The sequence below is a fragment of the Mchenga conophoros genome, linkage group LG23 (genome assembly GCF_057382185.1).
Source record: "Mchenga conophoros isolate Kocher_MC1m ecotype Shallow Benthic linkage group LG23, M_conophoros_male_GT1.1, whole genome shotgun sequence".
Lineage (NCBI taxonomy): Eukaryota > Metazoa > Chordata > Actinopteri > Cichliformes > Cichlidae > Mchenga > Mchenga conophoros.
In genome coordinates, this window is record NC_140547.1 from 4,291,776 (window position 1) to 4,298,474 (window position 6,699).

Genomic DNA, 6,699 nt, shown 5'->3' on the forward strand with positions numbered 1-6,699 from the left:
ATATATATATATATATACACACACACACACACACACATATATAAATACAGAGACAAATATAAATAAAATATACAAAGGGGATAAATAGAATAAATAGGAATAAAAAATAAAAATACAAGTGAATTGCACATTTCAAGTATTGAGGTCTATTGCACCATTGACTATTTACAAAAAGTATTGCACAAGGTATTGTACAGTGAGGTGAAGAGGCACTACAGCTTAGTTGTTCCCCCCTCCTTTGTCCTCCTGTTTCCCCTCCCTCTCCCCTCCAGAGAGGAGTTAAACAGTCTGATGGCGTGTGGGACAAAGGAGTTTTTAAGTCTGTTAGTTCTTGTCTTGGGGAGAAGCAACCTGTCACTGAACAGACTCTTCTGGTTGTTAATGGCCGTGTGCAGAGGATGCCCAGCATTGTTCATAATGTCCATCAGTTTCTTTAGTGTCCTTTTCTCTGCCACTGTCACCAGAGTGTCCAGCTTCATGCCGACCACAGAGCCAGCCTTCCTGATCAGTTTCTCCAGCCTGCATGAGTCCTTCTTTGCTGTGCTGCTCCCCCAGCACACCACAGCATAGAAAAGTACTCCAGCAACCACCGACTGGTAAAACATCCTCAGGAGCTTCCTGCAGATGTTAAAAGACCTCAGCCTCCTGAGGAAGTACAGTCGGCTTTGGGCTTTTTTATACAGGTGCTCTGTGTTGCATGACCAGTCCAGTTTATTGTCCACCCACAGCCCGAGGTACTTGTACTTGTTGACCACCTCCACCTCCTCCCCCTCTATCTGAACCGGCAGTGGACCTTCTCTGGACCTCCCGAAGTCCACAACCAGTTCCTTCTTCCCGCAGGCGATACGGTCTCTCAATCACACCACCACACAGCACATATGGTTCTTACACACACACTGGACATTCTGGACATTGTTTTCACTTCATCACTTAAATCACTTTAAGCATATTTGCACTGCATTTAGGCTGCTGTTATTGTCTATATATATATTTATATTTTCTCATACATTCTTATATATTTCTATACTGTGTATTTGTGTATTTTGTTGTACAGTTATTTTATTTTCAACTTTAATTTATATATTTTATCTTATTCCTTCCCAGTTAAATTTACCCTTCATTCTAATTTGTGTTGTACAGTTATTTCATTTTTAACTTTAAGTTTAATTTAATTTAATTTTATTCCTTCCTAGTTAAATTTACCCTTTTTAATTTTCATATTTATTTCCTATCTTTTCTTTTTTCTTTAGGTCACGAGCAGTTGTGTAAGCATTTCATTGCATATCGTACTGTGTATGACTGTGTATGTGACAAATAAAATTTGAATTTGGAACGATATCAGTCATGGACTGGCCTCCCCACAGCCCATAGCAGCTTATAAATACATATTTATTCAGATCTTTGTGGCATTTGTTAAAATAAAATCTATTTTGGAAAGTATCCATCACTGAAATTCTGATTAAAATGCCTCAACAGCAACATCTGGAGGTTAGAGGAGTCATAGCCATCTGTGTGATTATGAAGAAGAAAGGAGATCAGCAGGAGTCTCGCCTCATCAGGATCGGGATCTCTTGTTAGTTCAAGGTTCAAGGTTCTTTATTCATTATATGCATAGTTATACAAGTATAACACACTTGGGGGGGAGAACATTATATATTATATACATTAGCTGAATGTGCAGTAGTACATTTAACTCACTTCAGTTTGTTCATGTTAAAGCTTGTAGCAGATCTAAAGGACTGTTAAACTACGGAGCGCTGCCAGGGAAAGGATGGACAGTTTTGCTCTGCTGCCACAGCTGAAGGCCTCACTGCTGGATCCTGTATGGCCAATGGACTGCTTCATGGGCTATAGCATGGAGGGTGCTTTTGTGCTTTTCTCCTGCTGAGTACAGGTCATTTGGCGTTACAAAGTCCAGAGAAGAAGATCTTTATTTCTGCCATGCTCTTAAAACTGTTATTACCACATATTTACTACTGTGCAAACTCTGGTTTTGCTGTATTTCCATGTGTATTTGCACATTTCAATAAATCACTGCAACTAATCCACATTTTCCTTGCAAAATATGTCACGGTTCTGGGTCAGTTTGACCCAGTATTTTGAGTTGTTATGTTAGGTGTGTGTTTTGCATTATGGATTGTTTTCTTACTCTCTTGTAGTGCTTGTGTTGCTGATGGTGATGATGATTATTATTAGAGTTTCATGTTTTAAGGATTTGTTGTCTCGTGTATAGTTTGAGTTCCATGTATTATTTTCTGTCTGCCTCTCAGTGTTGAGTCTGTGTCTTTGTGTAGTGAATCATGTTTCCTGTTTTATTGTGAAGGTCTGTGTCTCATGTGAGTGTGTTCAGTTTTACTGCTCCCCTGTCTCGTTAGCCCTGATCTCTCCTAGCTGTGTCTCCCTTCTGTCTTCCATTCCCTGATTACTTCCCTGTGTATATTAGCCCTGTGTTTGCCCTTGTTCAGTGTCGTGTCCTACCCTCAGATTCTGCCTGCGTGTTGCCAGTTCTCATATTTCATTGTTCTGCTCATGTTTGTTCATTGCCAGCAATAAAACTGTGGTTTTCTGTTGAAATTTGGCTTCACGACTCCTGCGTTTGGATCCTCACCTCCGCTTGCCTGCACACAGAGCCCTGACAAAATATAAAGAAATGAGTGATGGCTCAAACTTTTGCATGGTCTTGTACACTGAAACTTTGGCCATGTTTAATAAATATAATAAAAACTTAGAGAAACGGAATGGGTTTTAAATTCTTTAGAAGATGTTATCTGAGGTGTGAGATGAAACAGAATGAAAAACAGTGTTTTTATTCTAAAAGAGCAAAGCCATTTGCAGGTAAGGGAAGAATTTATATAGCACCTATATCAGACATCACAAAGTGCTTTACAAAAGAAAGACGAGGTGCTTTAATAAAACTAACTTTATTCTCCATGAAAGCATCAAAGACATATTTTTGCATCTTCTAAAATGGATCTGAATAGTATTTTTCAAAATCACAAATAATTTGGACAGCACAAACAAAAAGCACTTCACTCCAACAAGAAAACACAAATTAATAAAGTAAATCAACAAGAGGCAGGCTACTGAAACACAGCCTAATACAGAGACGCAAGAAGGCTAGATATTTAAATGAAAGCGCGCGTGGTAGCGAGGTGAATCGGGAACACGGGCCGATCTTTTATCCTTTCTAAGCCTACTAGTCTAAATGTATACTGGAAGCAGACAAAGTGCTTTGAACCTTGAAAATTGTTTAAGAAAAGAAGCCTAAACCTAATGTTTTCCAGACTAAAACATCATAAACGCAATTCCTTTTTGACTCATGAAACTGAAGACATAAATGAAAATTAGTAGCGGTAACGTCAGAGCATTTTTGGGGCACGTTTATTTAAATCATTTTCAGAAGCCAGAAGAGGCAAAAACAGAGAAGTAACACTCAAGAATAAATGTCAGAAAAATCATTTTCACCACTATTTTATACCAAAGACTTTGATATGATAATCTGATATTTAAGTGATTATAGTTTTGTCAGTTGGCCACCAGTTGCTCCTGACAGCTCAAACGTTTCCATTTTATTTTCATGTAATAGACAACAGAGTTCTGCTCTGCTGCTGTGATATCTTTGTGAATCATAAGAGCGCTGTGTGTTTTTTACTTTCTTTGTCTGTCACTCTGCAGGGTGCCACTCTGATCACTTCATCTAATGGAGCACAAGTCAAAAGGGATGGAGGGAAGCAGAGAGAAAGCGAGAGAGATTGCAGAGCATGCTCTTATCTCCCCTGGGGCTTAATCTTACAGCATCGCACACACACTCACACAGAATTATCAATTATGTATACATAGAAATGTATCTAAAGTCTACCTTGCCTCCTCCTTTCACTCCCTTGAAGATATCTAACAGCAAAGTTTCAAAAATGTCTTCTCTTCCAGCTGGCCAGACACTCGGCGAGCAATACACTGTTTACCCCATTATCGTCCCTGACCGCTGACACCAAATCAAATGGAAAAGTACATACACATATATTTGTAGCCGGGGGAGACGCTAGCAAGATATGAGATCCACATCGGGTCAGCAGCTTGCCGCTTCTAAATGAAGAGGTTTTTGTCTCTGTGGCCCACTCCTGTCCCTGAGGGAATGCATTGTCTGGTCTGCCCCGGTTTGGAGCTGCAGTTCAGTCTCTAAAATGCTTTAAAAGCTCCTGGTTGTAGTAATCTGAAAGCGTAACACGGTTTTCTCTGAAATGCTGGGGAGATGTGCAAAGTAGGTAGTGTTTGAAAATGTGTGTTTATCATTAGCGGAGGTCATTTTGTTCTCAGACCATTTAATCTGCAAATTCATTATAATTGCAAGATTGCACAAAAACAAAAGCTTCTTCCCTCGAATCAAAGGACATCATGCTTGCTGCCAAAAACACCAGACAACTGACTGCTCACTGTTCCTTACTTCCCCGTTGCTACGCAAGTACGTGGTTTGCATTGCTGGTGTCAGATTTACCATCAACATTATTTTTCTTATACTGGGACTTTATTTTCATGGAAAGGCACACAAAAGCATATTTTCATTACAAGATGGAAACAGCCAGTTGACTAAACCTGACTGCTGCTGAGATGAAGGTGGTTATGGCGCGTAAATGTTATTTGAGCTCCTCTCCAGTAACAGACGTCGATATTCCAACCAGTCTCTGACAGTTATTTTTCATGTTATACTGCCATGAAGCACATCCATAAAACTGTGAATCAAAGATGGCTGCAGTAACTGTTACATCAGCCACGGCTTTGTGATTTTCACTTTTATCGTTAGCAAATGCTAACGTCCATCTAGGAGCGCCACAAGTGGGGGAAGGAAAAAACCCCGTATCTTTAATACTCAGCTATTATTTCTTAACATGAAAAGTGATTTAACTGTATACCCAAGCCTACGAAAAAATATTAATACTTTCCTAAGTCTCCCTACCACCACCAACACCTCCTCTTGCTGATCAGATTATACCTTCTGTCTGGGGGGGATGGGCTAGTTTTCAGACGTGACGCCAGAAAGCATTATCAACAATGTCAAAACTACCCAAACGTGACAGAGGTACAGTGAAGATAATGTGATGAAAAAAGTTGTCTTTTACTTTAGTTATGTCTTTTACTTCAGTGTTGTGTTATCCTGCTAATTTGTTTTTGAATGGTAGCAGCCGTTAGCCTAACATGGTTAGCTAATAAGTCAAGCTAGTTTTAAAATCAGTTACAGTAGCATTGGGGGGGGGGGGGGAAGTTTTAAAGGTTATAAAGGTTATATCACCCACCTTACATTACTTACTGAAATTTATAAAGATTGAATCTATTTAGCAGGTTTTACATTTGTCAATATTTTTTAACCTCTGGTTAGCTAATGTTTGCCCTGCTTGTAGTGAACATGCTATTCCTTTTCCACCTCTTCATGTATCATAATGTTAGCCAAGTTCTGTGTTTATAATGTTAATCTTTATCTCAGTGTTAAAGTGCACATAATGAATATTAATGTTAAATTATCGCATTCTTACCGATACAGCAACAATACTGATGAGCTTGTAAACATACATGGCTGGAATGTTCTGGCTTTCCCCCTGGATTCAGATAGGCTGAATTTTATGAATATAGCAGGGTGCACACACATTCATGCAGCTGTTTTAATAATACACTAATGTACAGTCATTTTCCTTTTACACTCATACCACTGATTTGTCTACACCAGCTGTATTTAACCTCTCCATTTTAGTACGGAGAGAAAGACAAAGACTATGAGGAAGGACAGGACTGTATACACATTAACAACTAACTGGGGTTGGAAACAGGATGGAAACCAGACACAGATGAAAGTAATCAAAGCAATCACAGCAGTAAGAAACAAAAGCCAACAAACCATCGAAGTAAAACAGGGAGTATAACAACAAACACTGGTGAAGCAAGCATAATAAACTCAAGATAGAAACAAACCTAGAAGAACAAAAACTAGAATAACTAAGAATCCAGAACAGGAAAACATAAAACCCAATTATCAAAACCAGGAACTTAGTTTTGGGATGCAAGGGTGGAGCGACAAGTAGGGATGGGATTTTGATTCCATCTTATTGATTCTCACTGAGTTCTCATTGGCTCCGCCTTGAGAGTCACCGCCATCTCTAAGCAACATGTTAATGAGATTACATTTGTGGAAATTAATTGCATGCTGTGTGGTCAAACATTTGTGCATATTGGAGGTATTGCTGACTGTGTAGATGCTTGTAAGGAGCTGAAGTTGAGTTAGTGGTATAATGCAGTTGTTTCTATCTTGAATGCAGTCTGCACTTTACCATCACACTCTTGTCCTTTTGTGTAATAAAAAAAAAATCTATATCCACGCTGTTGACTGTGCCACTATTTCCTCTATCGGCACACGAACTGAAATTGGCTTACTGACAATTGTAAGTGGAACTGTGATAAGCGGGATCAATAGGTAGGCAGACTAACGAACCAAGGATTTGAACTGGGAACTGGTTCTTGTAGAGAACTGGTTCTCGACTCCCATCCCTACTGTTAACACAGGATGGTTAACACAGTAATAAAATGTCAGAATTTTATCAAGTAGACATGGGAGTTTAAATGGGGAGTTGGGATTAACATGACTTAGTCTCTAGTGGTCACATAAGGAACTGAGTTTTTGGCCTTTTTCAGCCCCTGAGTGTGGGCGACACCACT